Source organism: Panthera onca, chromosome A3 (genome assembly GCF_046562875.1).
Source record: "Panthera onca isolate mPanOnc1 chromosome A3, mPanOnc1 haplotype 2, whole genome shotgun sequence".
Classification (NCBI taxonomy): Eukaryota; Metazoa; Chordata; class Mammalia; order Carnivora; family Felidae; genus Panthera; species Panthera onca.
Window position 1 is genome coordinate 62,440,190 of NC_138341.1, and position 20,327 is coordinate 62,460,516.

At 41.3% G+C, this 20,327-nt stretch overlaps 1 long non-coding RNA gene across 2 annotated transcripts in view; it reads left to right on the plus strand.

Moving 5' to 3' along the window:
* LOC132661103 (uncharacterized) overlaps nucleotides 1-20,327 on the plus strand; it is a 105,779-nt gene that overhangs the window by 66,974 nt on the left and 18,478 nt on the right. For both annotated transcript variants that reach the window (XR_009602044.2, XR_009602047.2), the window contains one exon: nucleotides 19,169-19,290. This is a non-coding gene — a long non-coding RNA (uncharacterized LOC132661103). The remainder of the gene's footprint in view (nucleotides 1-19,168; nucleotides 19,291-20,327) is intronic.

Below are 20,327 nucleotides of genomic sequence, written 5' to 3' on the forward strand. Positions count from 1 at the left end.
AAGTAGAGAACGGAAACTATTACCCAGCTGGGCAGTTGGGCTCAAATATCTAAGTATACTGTGTTCAAACCAGCGCAGGCCAAGCTGCTTTTGGAAAAGAATATGAATTATTTGGATAATTTCCTTAATTTCCCACTTTGTGGGGTAAATATGGTTTATATTTGAGCTGAGGATGAGTTTAACATATTTTCTCTTTCCAGAGATACTTCTCTGTTGTGTTCCTTCCATTCGCCTTGCGGTTGTCGCTGCCTGCGCTTGTAGAACAGCTCCCTTTGGCCTGGGGATCATCCTGGACTCTGGTCACGTCAGACTCTTTCCCAGCCTTCCAAACATCCCCCGGGTGTACAGGCCTTGCTTCTGAGTCTGTTCTGGTCCTTACAGGATCCAAAGACAAATACTTTGCGCTCACAACCGATCGTTATTTTTTAACTTTTCTGTAGGAGTCAGCCTTAAAACGTTGGCGTCGTGATTGGTTCTGCATTTTTCCTATGCTTTCAGCTCTGGCTGCAGTTCTATTGATTCCTCCTTTAACGTGCTTCCCAGATAACTATGATATTCATTAATATTTATTGAGGCTTAAGGTATGTAAGTTCTTTTATGTTGATGAGTTAATCCTGACTAATTCCCATGATACCTTTACTAGTTGATGCTGTTGCTTCACCGTTTCACAGTTGAGGAAACTGAGATGGTGAGACGTGAAGGCACTTATTCCACATGGCAGAGCAAGATGTGGTAGACTGAGGGTGTGAACCGACAAATTAGTAGCTTCAGTCCACGAATAATAATTGTGTGAGTTCTGTGGGTCAGGGGTTTGCCAAACACTGAGAATTCAGTAGAGACCAGGGTAAAGGGGGAGACTGAATTACACCGGAAAATTGTGCTAAGAGACATTATATAATTGGTGTGTAGATACAATTTGTTAGTGCATGGGAAGGCTGATTATTATAAAGACGTCAGTTTTCCCCCAAATTTTATTAATCTAGTGTAGTTTCAAGAATATTATTTTATTTAATGTAACAAATTTACGACTGTAAAATTAATATGGGAAAAGAAAAAATAGTAGAACATTATGCAATATATCTCGTAAAGGAAGAGTAAAAAGATGAGAATTCTCTTTTTGATGGTGAATTCTACTACGAAAGTAATCAAAATAGTGTAGCAGATAGATGTGTGGAGTAAAGTAGGTAGCCACGGGCTAGACAAATCTATGAAAATGTGGCATGTGATACATAAAAAATCACAAATCTCCAGAGAAGGAAGTGATTGATCACTTTACTGATTGATCAGTAAATGGCATTAGGAAAATTGCTTTACAATTTGGAAATGTAAGCTTAAAACATTACTTCTTCCTTTACACTAAAATAAGTCACTAATCATTTATAAAGAGAATAAATTTTAAAATATGAAGTGATTAAACAACATGTAAATATATATATATATAGAGAGAGGGGGAGAATAAGTAATAAGTATATTAAGTGTATTGTACCTTATGACTCATCAAAAATATACAAAAAATTTACAAATTCCCACATTTTATCATTAAGTCAGCAGAAATGTAAGCAGAGGTGTTATATTACTCACTATGGTGATGAGCGTAGGCAAAGTGCTTGCTCACTCAGTGATATAGGATTAGAAAGTGTCACGGTCTTTCCACACAGTGGATTTTTAACATTAACAAAGAGCTTCAAAATTTTTAAACCTATGACTTGATACTAGTCCTTTAAGATTTTATCCAAAGGAAATAATAAGAGAAGTATTCAAAAAAATTATGTATAGGTCTATTTACCACACCATTATTTATCAGAGAAAAAAGTTTCAAAATGACATAAATGTCCAACATAAGGAAATAGTTAAATTACGATATGCAGGAGTATTATGAAAGATGCAGCTGTTTAAAATTATATTTTGAAAGAATATTTTATGTCACGGAGAAATGTTTATATTAGATAAAGTAAACATGATACAACTTTATATATTTCATCCTTTAAAAAAATCTGTGTATGTAGATTTCTTTTTTTTTTTTTTTACTGAATGGGCGTGATAAAATATTAAAAGTGGGAAAATGAGCACTTTGTATATGGAAAGTGAGTAAGAAGACACTTTACATCACGTATGTCTGCATTTTTCAAGTTTTTTATTCTTTTCTTTTTTTTTTTTAGGAGCATATTAGTTTTATAAATTGGAAACAAATGTGTTTGTTTGTTTGGGGTTTTTTTGTTTGTTTGTTTGTTTTTTAAGAGGAAGAAAACCGACCCTAACATTGACTCAAGTCCGTTCCTAGCTTAATGGGGAAACTGCTCTCAGATGGTATTTGGGCCTGAGTAGCCATGTGTCTCCAGGATATGGCAGGCAGGTCCTGTTTCATCCGTAGAACCCTATGTATTGTGGTGTGTGTGTGTGTGTGTGTGTGTGTGTGTGTGTGTGTGTGTTTTAATAAGGGAAACTAGAGTTTTCAGAATACTTAAAGGAATGTTTGGCTCACATTGTCATTCAAATTGGTCTAATTTCATTGAATTTTGTTTTATCTCTAGTAAAACATTTTGAAATGGTCTTATGAAAGACCCTCTACAACCAAGCTATTGGCTGATCAATTTGATTAGCAGTTAGGAATTATAAATGGAAGATAAAACGTGTCTTTTCTTGTTATGCAGCCCTGGTAATAAATGGCAAGTACATATTTTTGTGAAGCTTTTATTCTTAGAAAGAAAGCAAAAGGATATAATAGGTTTTTTAAATACATGCCACATAATTTATTCTGACAAACAGATGTATTTTGTTGTTGCTATTATCATTTGATGAAATACTTTAAAACTAGTCCAAGGTGGTCCATTTTCGAATATAATACATACAGTACATCTAGTAGTTAACAAAATTTGGATGTGTAGCATAGAATGGTCATTATTTTTACTGAAAAAAAAATAAAGGCACTAATTACTTACAGACAAGATACTTAGCACAAACAGATAAGCTTCAAAATGAAAAATTCTCAGTTTATGATAATTATGTTCTCTGCTTTGTTTTCAGAGACTGATAATTTGAGGCTTTAAAATCACCAGGAAGCCATTAATTGGAATTCTTCAATAAAAAATAAATTACATAGAAGTTCATGATGAGTTGTAAAAAGCAGAGAGACTGTATTATACAGTGAGCGACATTGCTTCACTATTTATAGCCTCATGCAGATATGTCTAACAGAAAACTGTAAAGAATTTGAGATGTGCAGATAGCAATTATTCACAGATCCAAACTATCTACAGATATTTCAAATAACAGCTTTTAGCAGATCTCTGCACCAATAAAGACAGGGCTTTAATATGAAGCAGGGTTTTGCTAACATGTTGCATGTCTTGTTTTTGACATTTTCCATGGCTTTCTAAGGCCATCTCAGATCGTAGCTTCAGGAGAGAAAGATGTTTGTATCATGTGGCACAGTGCAGCCCCCCTGTAAGGGTAATGTAGCCCTCTGTAAGAGCAGGTACACTTTCAGGATGGTGTCTGTGGTACAGATGGAGGTCTGAGTTGCACTCTTTGTAAGGTCAGCTGCAGCATTCTCAGCTGCAGAATACTCTCCCTTCATCCCTTCTAAAGAGAACCAAATCACTGTAAATCCTAATCTACCATGCTCAGGGCTAGAGGTGAGAGTTAGGATAGCCTCTTTGGGATGTTCCAGGAGAAAAGCAAATCTTTGGGTTTGAGAAGCAAGCAAGTAATGATGATAAACAGGTGCTGTGTAAGTCGAGGTCAAGGGGAAATGCGAACATACCAGTCTATAATTGGATAGTGAATGTGACTCTGATATGGAAGTCTGGATGCTTTGGATCCTCTTCTCATGTGATGTCAGCATGTGAAGACTGGCATCACTCAGGCCCATTGTAGAGGGACAGAGAGAGATTTATATGAGGGTGACAAACAAAGACCATTGTCTAATGAAAAGAAAATGGTGGGACCTGAAGGGTGTAAGAAGGATGTGGCAGTTCGCTTTCAGTTTTTCTTAGGATACCTGCCTCAGCCATCTGGTCCATAGTTTCACAATGTACCCAGAGTCCGTCCACAATTGTGGGAGATACAGGAATGTTTGGAGTGTGAAGGGAAACAGGAGAGCGTGGTCAGGTGTACAGACAGGAGGCATCATGATTCTGTGAAATGTGCACCAAGTTCATAATCTGTGTTTGTCAGGGTAGGTGAGGTTACACTTCAGTGGCAAACACTCCCCAAATCTTGGAGCCTTGATACAACAAAGGTCGACTTCTCCATCCTGATACATGTTTAACATAGGTTTTCAGGGGATTCTGCTCATCACAGTTGCTCAGGTACCAAGTCTTGATCACCAAGGAAGGAAAAAGGGAATGTGGTAAGTTTTGTACTAACTCTCAAATCTGCCACTCAGAGCTAGCACATGTCTTTTCGGGTCACATTTTATTGGTGAGTGCGAGTCCCATGGTCACTCTGAACTTCGGTGAGACACAAGAATGGTCCTCACATGGACTTGGATAGAGAGCTGGAGTGTCTGTGAGCATTTCTAGTGAGCACCTACATTAGTTTCCGGGGGCTGCTCTAACAAGTTACCACACACTGGGAGACTTAAAACAGCACACATTTGTCTTCTTACGTTCCTGGAGCTCAAAAATCTTAACAGTTTCACTGGACCAGAATCACAGTGTAGACAGGGTCATGCTACCTCCATAAGCTCCAAGGGAGAATCTTTTTCCTGGCCTTTTCTAGTGTCTGAAGCTGCAGGGCATTCCAGAAATGTGAAAGGATTTATGTACGATATTATTTCTATAAATTAGGAAATTTAGATGAAATGGATGATTTTCTAGAAATAACCCAATGAAATTGACCAAATAAAAATTAGACATTTTTAATAGACCAAAAATGATAAATGATTAAAAAAGATGTCAGAGTTTTGGTTCTAGTTGGTTAAGCATGGGACTCTTGAGTTTGGCTCAGGTTATGATCTCCTGGTTTGTGAGATTGAGCCCCACGTTGGACTGTGCGCTGACAGTATGGAGCCTGCTTGGGATTCTCTCTCTCCCTCTCTGCGCGCCCCCCCCCAAAATAAAAAAATAAATATTAAAAAAACTGGTTTCTATGTAATTAAAAAGCAAAAAAAACCAAACAAACAAACAAACAAACAAACAAAACAAAAGCATTTAGACTCAGAAAGTTTTAGAGTATATTCTACCAAAGATGTAAGGAACAGATAATTCCCTGTGCTTTATAAACTCTTTCAGGGCGTTTAAAATGATATTCAAAATGATTTTACCAGGCTTACAAGCATGGCACACAAGAATAAAATGATATAATACACACTATACTATTGATTCTACTATAGATGTAAAAAAACCTACATAAAATAACAAAGCAACAACATGAAGGGGGTGCCTGGGTGGCTCGGTTGGTTGAGCTTCCGATCATGACGTCACAGCCATGGAATCAAGCCCCATGTTGGGCTCTACTGATGGTGCGGAGGCCGCTTGGGATTCTCTCTCTCCTTTGCTCTCTGCCCCTCCCCCACTCTCTCTGCATCCTTACCTGCTAAGGCTTATTCTGAGCATGGAAAGATATGCAATATTTGGAAATGTCTTGATTAGGCTTACTGTATTAACAGATTAAAAAGATAAACTAATATAGTAATCTAGGTTTTCTCTGGGGAGGAATGGGAGAAGATTTGATAAAACCAGTCCATATTCAATTGACATGAACTTTTGACATGCACATTTGGTAGTATCTGTCAGAATGTGGTATTTGTGTACCTCGTCTCCCATCAAGTCCTATTTTAAGTTTATGCCTCAGGGGGGAAAATGCTTGCTAATGTATACAAAGAAACATGGACAATTCATTTCATGTTGTTGATAATAAGTAAGAAGTAAAGTCATGCAAATGGCTATCAGTGGGAGGAAACAAGACCTAGAAAGATCACCAAAACACTTTTTTTTGTTGTTGTTTTTTTTTAAAAAGTAAATGCAGACTAGTCCATTCAATACGATTCTTATTTATGTTAAAATAAGACAAAAATAAAACCTAGGTATATAAATACATAGAGAAAGCCTTGAAAGATACATGCCAAATTGATAACTTTTGGTTATTTTTGGTAAGGAAAATGGGATCAGACTGTACAGGCAGGGGTATGAGTGCCTAATAACTATAACTACATATGCTTTTTAAAATAATCAAAATTCATTCAAGTATCACTTGCATAAAAATAATGTTAAGAAACAGCAGAGGAATAGGGGCTTAATTTTTAAATGACCTCATTAATCCTGTCATGTCACGCAGAAATATGCATTTCCTCTGTGGATGAAGGCATCTCTCAGTTCTCCCGAGCTTGGGAGAGCCACCCCTTTGAACAAGTAGCTGCTATTGTTGGTATTCTGTGTCCTGCAACATCCTTACGATGTATATCTGAGTTTCTTTAATGACTCCACAAGAAGGGAATGCCCTGTTTAGTTGCTTGGTTCTTACATCGAGTTTATCTTTATTCTAAAATAATAGCACTAGCCACTGGTTGGTTTAAATAACAACTCCATACAAACCAATGCCACAATCCCTGGAATTCCCAGCATTTGACTTTTTTTTTTTACTTTCCACCTCTCCAAATGCCTAGGTTCGCAGAACCTATGCAGAAGTTTTTCATATTTATATTTTTTTACATGTGATGCTAATTCCCCCATTACTTAAATGTGATGAATTCACATCTTTTTATGACTTAATGACATAGCCAGTGTGAGTTTATGGAGATAAGGTAACAATGCCAAGATAGAATGAAACGATATTGGCCAGTGTCTGAACATGTCTTAATGTCAGGATGCAGTAGGGCAGAGTCAGGGACAAATGCCACACAATAAAAATATTGGGTCTCTGTAGGCACAGAAATAGCTCGTAGTTCTTGTTGAATAAAACCCACAGTAAATCACATGAAATCAATTGATAAGTGATCCCAGGCAGATTAAAAATTGTCCCCTCTCCTTCATTAATAAGGTGGCTTCAGTCCAGATTTGATTGTTGATGTGGCTCACTTTGATAGACTCCTTCATACTTACTGAAAAGAAACTTTCCATAAGGAGACATTATCCTCTCTTTCTTATGCCAGCTTCATATTTCCGTGTTGCCATCCAGGAGGGAAGAAGAGTGAAAAGTCCATTGAACTGGCAGCTCTGGCCAGGGGAATTGCTTCTTGGCATTTTCTAAATTCTTCACGCCGTATTCTATCTCCCTTCGCAAATTCTACCATCAGAAAACTTTAACAAGATTACAAACAAACAAACCCAAACCCCAGTTGTCTACTCTGAGATGCCTGGCTACTCTGGACTAGGGGCAGCAGAGATACTCTGGGGCTTTGAATTCTGTCACCAGTGGTGTTCTCTGGGAAGCAGGCTGAGACAGAGATGAGCATGAAAGAAGCTGATTGGCAAGTGTTCCAGGAATAAGACCTGTAAGAAGTGAGGAGAGCAGGGCTGGTCCCAACTTGCAGCTGGACCACAGTGCTGTGTCTACAGAGGCCTCATCTGATCCATTAGAAAGTTCTGGAGCTGGGATGGTCCTGCTGAGGTGTCTCCCATTCGGTTTAAGGGGCAAGTTTTTTATAGCCTGCATTGGATTTGGGCTGCTTCAGGAACAGGGCCTAAGCTGGATGAGTTTATCTTCAGCCAGGGACTCTCAGAAGGAATGCTCAGCTATCACTTAGCACATACCCAGCCACTGGGGAACTGAGTGCCTCATCTTGGAGGACAGGACCTGGCCACCACAGAATCTCCTCACTGTCTAATGTTAGCTAATGCTCCTGCTAATTAGATTCTAAGCCGAGCATTTATTGGAATGTCACTGTGTTATCCGTTACCCTAGTGAAGTCATTCAGCCTGTGTCCAAAATGAAAAGACTGAAGTCCTGACTGGGCCCTTCCATCTGTGTATTCTGTGTACTAAGGACTTTCTTGCTGGACCATTTTAAGCATCGGTGTCTAAAATAGAAGTGCAACAATTGTTATAGTTTCTCATGTCTTCGTTCCTTTTACATACTTTTGTCTAAACCTCTCGGGTGACTTGGGTGAGGGGAGGTCACATGCATCTTTGACAGTCTGAAGTTTTCAGGAACAGTTCCAAAATTTAATTAAGTACTGATTGTCTTCTATGCACATGAGAGAGAAGAAAAAAATCTTCAGAAATAACAGAATTAAGCATGCTCTATTTTGTAGCCTTGTAATGACCTCCAGCAAACGCCTGACCTAGTTCTGAGGGCCTTGAGTCCACTTGCGTGAACATGATGCCTTGAAAAGCTGACTAGGAAATCAAAGTCAAAAACGGGCACCATCCCTGGTAATGGAGCAGGGAGGGATGTCCTGTGTTAGTGGTAGAAAAGACAAAATTTAAAATAGAATGAAAATTGCCTCCAGTCACTTAATTTGGAGACAGCACAGGAACTGTACAGCATTTGGGTCTGATGGTATACCTTGAATTAAAAGAACTAATCTTCAGCAGGTTTTCTTATTATCCCTATGGTGTTGGGAACAGCTATTTCCCCAGCTATATTAATGACTAGGGACAGCAACTCCGGCACTCCCGCCTGCCCCCAAGAGGTTAACTAGTAAGCAGTGCTCTGTGAAGGTCCCAGAAGGTTCTGTGTGTCGGCCTCTCCTCCCTGCTGCTACAACTGAAGCATCGTTGGTCAGCAGAAACATTGCTCTTGCTGTTTTACGTTAGAAGGTAAACTCACATTGGGTGGCAGAGCAAGGATGATGTCAGAGGAGTCTTGGACGGTGATCCAAGAGTTTTTTCCTTTGATCATAGGAGAAGGCCCAAAGGGCATGACCTTCCTATCTTGTCTGTCCTGTGTAAGTCACTTCCGGTGTCCCAGCAACATTGCCCACAATGTGACTTCTTGAACACCAGTCTTGTGAAGTACTTCACTGAGAAAACTTTTTTTTGCATTGAGTTTGAAAAAAGCTGTTTCCCACACCCCTGTCTTAAGAATTCACAATGAATATTAGCATATTAAAACACCATGTGGGGGCGCCTGGGTGGCTCAGTGGGTTAAACAGCCTTCTGATTTGGGCTCAGGTCAAGATCTCAAGGTTTGTAAGATGTGTCCTGGATCTGGGCTCTGCACTGAAAGAGCAGAGCCTATTTGGGCTTCTCTCTCTTCCTCTTTCATTGCTCCTCCCCCTCATGCCCGCCCTCTCTCTCTCTCTCTCTCTCTCAAACTAAATAAATAAACTTAAAAAAAAAAAAAAAAAGACCATGCGGTCGTGCCTTAAAGAAAACAGTCAGGTGAATACATGTTTTTCCAATCTCATTTCCAATCTTATTTGATTTGCAACCATCTTTCCCCTTCCCTCTTCTTGGTAATGGCTTCATAATCACACAAAATGTACTGCAGGCCACAATTCGGGAAATGCAGCTTAAGCCGAACTGTCAGACTGTCAGGCGAGGGCACGGGCCAGTTTGGTGCTCCTCTTCTTGCAAGTCTAACCTGTCTTCCTCCTCCAGGAATCCTCTGATCACCCTGTTAATTGTAGCTCAGGTTAAGTGATTTCTCATGATTAAAAGTCAAATTGTTTTCCTCATCATCCCTCCCATTCCCTGCTTCCCCTCCCCACTCCTTGCTTTTCCCTTTAAGCCAAATAGCAGTGTTATAGCGTAGGGTCACCCCCACTTGCTTATACATTCTCACTAGTTACAGCCATCTTAGGTCTCCACTATGCTTTGCTCATAGTGCAGCTTCAATAAATATTGATGGGTAATTGAAGAATGCAAAGTAGCGAACGTAGGTGAAAGAGTCCATCTGGAAACAGGAACATGGGTAAGAACACAGCTAACTCAGAGGCAAAGGAATCCTGGGGAAAGGCAGAGGCTCTACGAGATGGTTTTCATGTCTACCTGGAACTCAGTCCAGGAAGTGTAGGGTCCAGAGCAGCATGCCTGGGATCCAGAATGACATCAGACCTCAGTAAGGATGTGTGGAGGACGATGTGTGGAGGATGATTCCTTTGGAACACATCACAGTCCTTTTGACTACCTTTACTCTTTTAGTCAAAATGGTGCACGAAAGTCTCATTACTTTTGTCCCACATCTAGTTTTTTATCCCCCAAGGATACTCTTCAATTCTGAAAGCCCTTGAGAAGTTCCCCAAGGTACAGTGTTTCTTGTTTCACCACATCCCCCACTTATAACATTTTCTTATTTGGTTTCTTGAAAAATGCTGTAACAGCCTTTTACTGTAAATAGTGGCTCCTACCCTCAAATTTACCTCTCCCAGAAGAAAGACGCAATAGCAACTCCAGTGTGAAGTATAAGGAGGAGGTAGTGGCTATTACACCACTAGGATTCATGTGGCATTATAAATTTCTATGAAAATGGGCATTACAGAGAATCTGCTTTGCTTTCGGGCAACCTGGTTACCTTACAGAACATTCTATTTCTTTTCTTTACCTCAGAGCATGAGTGGGTAATAGTTACAGCCATGAATCTACTAGATTTTTCTTCAAATAAATAGATGGTAAGATAAGTAGATCAACAGATAGGAGATATATAGCTTTATAAACTCTGGGATTATATCAACTTTAACTTCATAAGTGTTAATTATGTTTCCTGTGTAACCTAATTTATTTAAAAAAATATGTATTGAGTATGTGAAAGTACCTACAGAGAGACACAAGAATTCATAAAATGTCCCAACACTTTCAATATAGTATTTTTCTTTTATAAATATGATTGTGAGAAATCAAAAAAAAATTTGTGTTTCATTTTATATTTAAGAGAGAGAGAGATACAGAGACAGATGTGTGAGCAGGGGAAGGGCAGAGAGAAGGGAGGCACAGAATCTGAAGCAGGCTCCAGGCTCTGAGCTGCCAGCACAGAGCCCAACACGGGGCTCGAACTCGTGAGCTGTGAGATCATGACCTAAGCCGAAGTTGGATGCTTAACCAACTGAGCCACCCGGGTGCCCCTTGATTGTGAGAGATTTTATTTTGTACTGCTCACTGCAGAAGGGAAATATTATAAAGAAGAAGCAAAATTATGAAATTTGACTCTGGACTTTAAGTGACAAAAAAGGCCCAGCATACCCATGTAATTTCTTCATTCTTAGCATTTTAATCAGCCAGATGATGCATACTGCTTGCCATTCAGTACAGTCTCCGTCCCAAGGAGCCGTATAGACTATCAGGTTTACACTGATGACATGAAGAGTGTGGGCTAGTGTCCTCAGGGAATGGCTTCCAGTGGAGCAGCATTTGGGCCTTAACATTTGGACAGTCACAGGGTGAGAATGTGTTGGGGGTGTTTTTAGGCCTTGGGGATACTAATATGAAGGGCGCAGAAATGACGGAATTACCAGTCCGGCCAGGGCAGCGCTACAACACGGGACTGAAGTATACCCACTAAGTGAAGAGTAATGGCAAATGATGCTGGGCATGTCCAGTTTGGATGGGCAGCATTGCTAGGTGACAGTTTTGCTTTCCTCCTAATGGCCAGCCACTTTTACCTGCGGCATTGCAACATACTGACCTGTCATAATCCATTATGCAGTATAGTGGAGTGATTTGATTCTAGGAAAAAATAGCTACTAGAGATTTTGTTTGACTTATTTTGTATGTAAATGAAAGTTCCTATCTTTATAATCATGTGTGATAGGGATCTTAGTGTACCATAAAGTCTTCTATTGTCCGTTGCTCGAAGCTAGACATGGCTCAGCCAGCTTGGCCAGATGGTGGGACAGAAAGAGTAACACGCCGTGACGTATGCACGGCATCCACCTGCAAGGGGCTGAAGAGTGTCTATCTAAGGGAGAATACATTGAACCCAAAGAGCACAAGCCAGTGCCAAACCCTTCATCATGAGACAGGAGCTTATGTTCTCCTGGTGGCTGCTCCTTGACTCTGCTCCCCATCCCACCCCTTGATGCATATCTGGGCCCTGACATGATATAAAGCCATAAATCCATGTTACACATTGGGACTCTAAAGAACATTACCTTTGGGGTCCTCCAATGGAATGCTGTGCAGGGTGGAGAGAACGCTTTGCCACTGTCTCCTCACTGCTGTAAGGCAGCCTGAAGACAAGTACTATGCTTAATAGACTGAGGCATGAGGAATAGCTCAGACGCTCTGAGATACTCTGGAGGTTTCCAGAAGTACCTGAAGCAAGGGCTTCATCAGATGGCAAAGGATACCTATCAGGATGTGATTTCCTAGCAAAGCAGGTAAGCAATTATTGGGTAAGCGGTGTCACCCTCATTCTCATGTGTTCCCATGCTATTACTGAATGGGAAGAAAGGGGGTGGCCATAGAGCAACAAGGCTAATTTTGTAAACACAAGAGATCCAGGGCCATATGAGTGAACAGTGCACATCAGATGCACAGTGGCCGGGGGGTCACCTAAGAGTCTCAGCTACACGTGTCTGGTCTCGGAGCCATTGAAATTCCAAATGGGTGATGTCTAGGGGAAAGTGATTTTCTATGATGAACCTAGTGGCCAGGTGAAGAAAGGATTAATTACAGCATATATTTCAGACCAGGAGGCCCACTTACAAGGGTGGCGTTCAATACAGTCAGCATTGAAATCAGAAAACTTATGTTCATGCTCTTGCTCTTCGAATTAGCTGCTGTGTGCCTGTGGGTAAGATTCTTACTTTCTGAGCCTGGTTTCTCGAATACTATGTGGTCCGTGAGATAACTTTGCTGGTTTGCCTCTCCTCGCCTTCTGCGTCTCTATCTGTATCTCTCATTCTTTTACTCGGAATGCTCTACTTCCTCTTGCCTGGGTTTACTGTCTCCCCAGCTCTCCCTTTGAAAATACAAAAACCCTCAAAGAATCGTCTCAGAGTTTTTTCAGCTATTACCCCTGGGGGACAAATGAGGAAGCAAATAAGTATGTGAGAGTTTACAAAGCAATAGTTTGTAAAAAGCTTTTCAGTGATTCTTTTTCATCTTCAAACTTAACTTTCCTGATGCCCTTTTAGCTTCCCTGATGACTCATTGGTTAGTTTTTCTCCTGGACATTAACCCTGCTTGACCCTGCTCTCTTTGACACTGGTATTCATGTGAGCTTCTCCCCCTTTTGTGTAGATTGTCTCTACTTGCAGTGGTCGCTACAGCAGAGTGATAGTGAGTGCTCAAGGGATTGTTGTGGTCCATGAGACCCAAGGAAGAAATGTGTGGCCTCCACTGTGGGCTCCAGGCTGGCAGCTTCCCAGTAATATCTTCCAGGTTCCTATAGGAAACCTGAGGTCCCATTCAGTGGTTATGTGGTAGTTCCACACCCCCAGCTGATCACCTATCCCTCCTGTGGGCCATTGGAGTATTCTAAACTGAAACCAATTGGGTATGAGCTAGGGAAAGGTACGAGAAAGGGAAGAGTGGAAAAATGTGCATTTGTGTCTGTCTTTATGGTACACACATATTTGAAGGAATTATTCAAAAAATGTGTATGGGGGATGGAAATCATTTTAAACCTGTATTTCTACTCTTAGATAATATAAGATAATCAACTGGGCCAACCACATAGTAGGGGGTTAAGGAATGTTGGTTCATTTCCTGGTGAAAGTAACTATAAAATTGTGAACAGGTCACATATATTATGAATCTTGTTACATATTGAAATATATAACACAAATCCTAGGACAAAATATTGAAAGTTTTTTCCAGCTCAGGTTCTTAAGTTCTTCTCCTCGCTCCCTTCTTTTCACCCTTCCTCCCCCTTTTTGGTGGACTGGCGCTGACAGTTATGTATGTTGGTTAAGTTGCTTAGAACTTCATAGCCATGCAGATTTTCTGCAGGAAGTTATTTTTCTCTCCTTGTTTGACTTGGTGGTGGCGGGAGCTTGGTGAAGGAATGTGAAAGCTCATTAGAGTTTATTGTACGGTGCAGCAGGGGGAAGTGAAATTATAGAAGCCAAGGGGCGTGGCGGGGGAGAGGCAATTGCTAGACCAGCGCTGACACCAATAACTTTTTACGAGGGTGAGTCAAAGCATCAGGGAGGCTGGAACCAAGTTTCCGCCCTCTTGAACCTATTACTGTAGATCATGACAGAGAATGGAGGGAAGGCAAGCCTCTCTCTCAGGCTGGGTAGGGAGAAAGACAAAAGTTATGGAGACAGATGTCAAGGTATTTGAACTCAAGTGGTGGTGAGGGCGGGTGGAGAGATTAGGAGAGACTGTTAATGTACCAAAAATAGTAAGAGTCAGTACCTGATTACCTAGAATAATGGAAGTCAGGAAGCATGTCCCTAGTGAAAAAACAGTGTCAGTGGGCGATTTCCATGGACATCTGAGATTGTCACTTCGTCCCTCCATTTTCATTTATTTTTTTTAAGTTTATTTATTTACTTTGAGAGAGACAGAGACAGTGCTAGTTGGGGAGGGGCGGGGGGTGGTGAGAATCACAAGTAGTCTCTGCATTGCTAGCACAGAGCCCATTGCGGGGCTTGAACCCACAAAGCCGTGAGATCATGACCTGAGCCAAAACCAAAAGTCAGACGCTTAACTGACTGAGCCACTCTGGCACCCCTTCCCTCCATTTTTATGTCCTTGTGAGAATGAAGAATCAGTGTCATGTTCAGCCTGCCGGAGAAATAGGGCATATTACGGACATGTGAAGCTTGAAAACTAGCCCCCTTAATAGAGACACTGTGATACCCTATCTTAACAACTCTTTGACCCTGAGAGTTAACAGGCAGAGGCAGGCATTGCTGGTGAGGCTGGTCCATACCGACCGCTCTTTGCCAATTCCCTTGTGCCTCCTTTCTTCAGTCAAGGGAAAGGCCTCAGTGAGGAAAAGCATAAGTGGGCCCAAACTTGACTCTTCTCTATGCTGGTGGCACCTAGATCTTTGCATTTCCTAGAGACGCATTCTCCTAGGACACTTCTAACCCTTCCGGTGGCCTCAGCTGTGCCAAGCTCAAATGGGAGAACTGTTTCCTTCAACCAACCAGAAAAGAACTAAATTAGTAACAACTTGCTCCGGGCCACAGCTTCTAACGTATGTCTTTACACTTTCATCTCCTCTAGTGTCAGTACTCCACACATTTGCCTCATTAGTTTTTCTTTTTTTCCTTCTTTCTTTTTCACACTAATAAATATATCTGCCTCTGGATGTTACTAGAAGGAGATGCAGAATCCTTTGAATGAGACCCCTCAATCTAAAGCTTCACCCATTATATAAAAAAAAATGCAAACTGCAATAACAGCCCAGGATGGAGAGTGTGTAGGTGCCACAAAGGATGCCAAATTGTTAGCACTTACCCTCTGCTCCCAACTCCGCACAGCCCTTAAGCAAATGTTCGGGCTGTGGTCAGCTTTGGTAGGGGCGGGTGCACCCAGGCAGGGGTGCAGACTGTGAGAATAGAAGGGCTCTCTCTGAAATTCCTTAGAGCAGCTTTCTGTCCTGTATCAAAAGATCGCTGCATTGTATGGGAGTACAAAATGGGGTTCCAGACACCGTTGGGTCTGGATGGCTCATCTCTCCGCTTTCTGCCCATGTGTGGTCACTGTGGTGCTGCTCCATTAGGATTCTTGGAAAGCAAGAACTTCTTGGATGGCACTCAGTGGTCTTTTGTGCAGACCCGGAGGCCAGCCTCAGTGAGGTTTCCACGCATGTGAAGAAGAGGCTGCATGTAAAGAAGTGGGGAGATGGAGCTGATTGCAAGGCCCTGGAGTCCAGACCTCTTGCCTTTAGCTTACACTGACTTTGGCATTCAGGAGTGTCATTTGATACACCTCCTGGAGACAGAGGTGGATCGGCCCCCCTCTGCTGACTCCAGGGTAGCCATGCACACCCCCCCGCAGTGTTCCCTCCTGGGCTGGGGGCAGCGGGAGCAGTGCACGAATACTTGGCTGCATCTTCACACTGAAGCACCAGACCCACTCTGCTTTCCCCGAGAGCTCTGTGTTGGGCATATGTCCAGCTGAAAGGTTTTCCCTTGTGGTTGCGATGAACAAAAACAGCAATGGGAGAGGGCCCCCTAGAAAAATGACCGCCGTCTTATTGTGTCCTCAGGCTGTCTCCTCTCCCTGGCTACTTTTCCTGTAGAGGAACATGCTACAACAGGATCTATCCTCGTTCCTCCAGGCTCTCTCTGACCTTTATTTTAAGTATCTTGTGACATGTGTACATGTGTTTTTATTGCAAACTGCCTCAGATCCATTTGGATATGGATGCTATACAAATTATAAATAAATAAATACATGATAAAGAGAGGAGCTCTTCCCTGCCAGCTCGTTGCTTAAAAAGCAGCAAGTTTGCACTTGCGTGACTCTGCTTTTGCTGGGCCCCATGCCGGCAGCCAACAGGAGTGAAAACAAAATCTGTCCCTTTCAGCACCACACATTCCTCTCCTGAGCCTAGGGGAAGAGGTGGCAAGTATCATTTGCCAATCAGCAACCAGATAGCCTTGTCTTTCCTAAATTCCACATATTGAAGGAAATGCCACCCAGTTTGGGGGAGTCAGGCTGGTAAATCAGGTAGTCATGGCTCTTCCTGCTGGGTTCAGGACACCTCTGCCTCATTCTTTCCCCGCCGTTCTACGCAGCCCCTGGCTCACTCTCCTGTTCTGCCCTCTGCCTGTCCCTTGGGAACCTTGTTTTTCTCATAAGCAAATGCTCCGCTGTCCTTCCTTTATTTTACACATCAGCGTCTTGGCACTTGCTTCAGTGCGATCTAGGCTTCCCCTGAACTCCCATCACTTCCAAAGAGGGCATCTGCTTATCGTTTTGGTAGTCCCTTTAGTCATCTCGTGCTTACTTCTCGTCTTGCTGACTGTCTCTTTCAAGACAGGGTGCTGCCTTTGAACGCTGAAGCCCACCTCTTGTCTTTTCATTTTGAGCAGAGAACATCGGGCCCACTTAATAGGCTGTGGAAATCATTCTGGGTGATTCTTCTCCATGTCCTTTGATTTTGGTTTCCATTTCTCCTGTTTTAGAAGTGGCCTTCTTCCTTCCGAAGGCTCCATCTTCAGCTTTGGCCTAGATTTCAGTCACTCCCTTCGACCGCGGCTCCTTACCCTATCAGTCTGACCCTGGTTTTCTCATGACTCCATTTACTTCACCTCCATGACTTCTACCCCCATCTTTAAATTTAAAAAATATTAATGAGCTAGAAACCCTCATTCTACCATGTCACCTCCACAGGCTATTTTCCTCTTGCTGTTTTTCTTATCAACATCAGCCTTTTGGAAGGAATACTTTGGCCCTCTTGCCATTGCTGTGTGATTCTCAATACCACCACCATGAGGAAACTACTTTAATTTTTTCTTAATTTTTTTTTAACGTTTATTCATTTTTGAGAGAGCATGAGTGGGGAAGAGGCAGAGAGAGGGAGACACAGAATCTGAAGCAGGCTCCAGGCTCTGAGCTGTCAGCACAGAGCCCAACGCGGGGCTTGAACTCAGGAACTGCAAGATCATGACCTGAGCTGAAGTAAGACGCTCAACTGACTGAGCCACCCAGGTGCCCCAGGAAACTACTTTCTTAAATATTATCTGTGGCCCCTTATCTGCCAAGTCAAGTAATTCCTCCCACCTTACATTCTCTGGAATATTTTCTTGCCCCTCACCTTGTGCTTCCATTTCATGCTATGCTTTAGGTCCTACTACCTCTAAAATTATTCCTTTTCCATGTCATTTGTTGCTTCATTGAGTTCTTTGCTTTGCCTTCTCTCCTGAGATTCAGTTCTTAAATCCCAGTTGTATACTTGGCATCTCCTCCCACATAAAGTTCTATCCCACCAGAATCTCTCCGTCCTGTTCTTCTACTGAAACCAAATGGCTTCTTTCTCCAGGATACCTTTTTCCCAGTGTCTGAAATCTGGGTGTTTACTCCAAGTACTCCTCCTTCCATAGTTCACACATCTGATCAGTTGGTAAATATTGTCATTTCCCCCTCACCAATGTCTCTTACATCTCTTCTCTTTCTTTCTATTCTTGCTAGCAACCTTCTGGTTCAGATATCTCTGCCTCCTCCCAAAGCATTCCATTAAATGTCATGGATATTTGGAAGGCGAAAATCGTTTGTAGCCTGAACCAAAGACATACAGATGATTCTCTCTTTCACTCCTCTTGCCTCACTATGGATATGTAGACTATGACAAAAATCAGTTGCCCGGGTGGCTCAGTCAGTTAAGCATCTGACTCTGGCTCAGGTCCTGATCTCACTGTTTGTGAGTTAAAACCCCACATCTGTCTCTGCTATCAGCACAGAGCCCACTTTTGATCCTCTGTCCCTCTCTCTCTCTGCCCCTCCCCCACTGGTTTGCTCTCTCTTTCAAAATAAATAAAACTTAAATTTTTTTTTTAAAGTTCACTTCTATACTCTTAATGATGGTTTTGTTGTACTGCATGATATAACTTTATTTAGCTTATGTTAGATTTTTATGGAAAAACGATACTGTTTTTAAGTCAGCTTGCTCTGTACTGACTGACCTATTTACTCAGAAAAAAAAGAGATTAATCAAGTGTAGCTTGGGGTTGGCAAATATCAGAGGTTGATCACATGGAGAAACCCAGAAGAGAATGCCCACAGAAGACAGCAGAAAGTAGGAGACATTTTAGCAGCTATAGGCTTCAAAATGATATAAGAAAGAGTTTTAAGTGGAGCACATTGCTTCTAAGCAACAAAGTAGTGTTGATGTCATATAGCAAAGAATAAACAAGGAATAAACAATATGCAAAGAATAAACAAGGACGGGGTGGGGGTGCATGAAAACATTACAGACAACATGTGGTGAAGACCAGAAAAACCCACACAAAATTATAATAACAGAGACTTTATTGCAGCAAAAACATTGTATACCCTTTGTGCGATATGTTTATGTGTAGTATATATACTTATAAATTAATTTTATTCATTTCTGTGTTGGTTTATGGATAAATAATTGTATTTTTCATTGTAAAAGAGTAGTTCATTTTATATATATATATACATACACACACACGTGTATGTGTGTGCATATGTGTGTGTGTGTGCATATGTGTGTGTGTATGTGTGTGTGTATCTCAAGTTTCTTTTTCATTTATTTTCTTATGCTAGTTAAAAGAGAACCTTGCTAAATTTTGGGGTGTGCTAAATAGAGATACCTCGAACCTTCCAGTGGTGGTAAACAGAAATAAAGATGAGTACCAAGAAATGTTAAACAGCCTCCTTAGATCTCACCTTATTATTATTTTTTTTTTTTACAGATTTCTCAGGGACTTTATTTGCTGGATTTTCTACCATCATCAACTTTTTCTACTTCTTCATGAAAAAGTAGTTCATAAATAAGAAGTGGGGAAGACCATGCATTATACTATAGAGATACAAAGTAAGTTAGTCTTGAATTCTACTCAATAACAATTCAAGTTACCATTAAGAGCTTACTACATACCATACCATACCTGTATACTTTATAGGCAATGACCCACTTGATCCTCATAGAATTTCATAAGGTATAAATGTTATTCTCATTTTGTTTTTTTCCCCTTTTTTTATTTTTCAATATATGAAATTTATTGTCAAATTGGTTTCCATTCAACACCCAGTGCTCATCCCAAAAGGTGCCCTCCTCAATACCCATCACCCACCCTCCCCTCCCTCCCACCCCCCATCAACCCTCAGTTTGTTCTCAGTTTTTAAGAGTCTCTTATGCTTTGGCTCTCTTCCACTCTAACCTCTTTTTTTTTTTTCCTTCCCATCCCCCATGGGTTTCTGTTAAGTTTCTCAGGATCCATTTAAGAGTGAAACCATATGGTATCTGTCTTTCTCTGTATGGCTTATTTCACTTAGCATCACACTCTCCAGTTCCATCCATGTTGCTACAAAGGGCCATATTTCATTCTTTCTCATTGCCATGTAGTACTCCATTGTGTATATAAACCAGAATTTCTTTATCCATTCATCAGTTGATGGACATTTAGGCTCTTTTCATAATTTGGCTATTGTTGAGAGTGCTGCTATATACTTTGGGGTACAAGTGCCCCTATGCATCAGTACTCCTGTATCCCTTGGGTAAATTCCTAGCAGTGCTACTGCTGGGTCATAGGGTAGGTCTATTTTTAATTTTTTGAGGAGCCTCCACACTGTTTTCCAGAGTGGCTGCACCAGTTTTTATTCCCACCAACAGTGCAAGAGGGTTCCTGTTTCTCCACATCTTCTCCAGCATCTATAGTCTCCTGATTTGTTCATTTTGGCCACTCTGACTGGCGTGAGGTGTTATCTGAGTGTGGTTTTGATTTGTATTTCCCTGATGAGGAGCGACGTTGAGCATCTTTTCATGTGCTTGTTGGCCATCCAGATGTCTTCTTTAGAGAAGTGTCTATTCATGTTTTCTGCCCATTTCTTCACTGGGTTATTTGTTTTTCG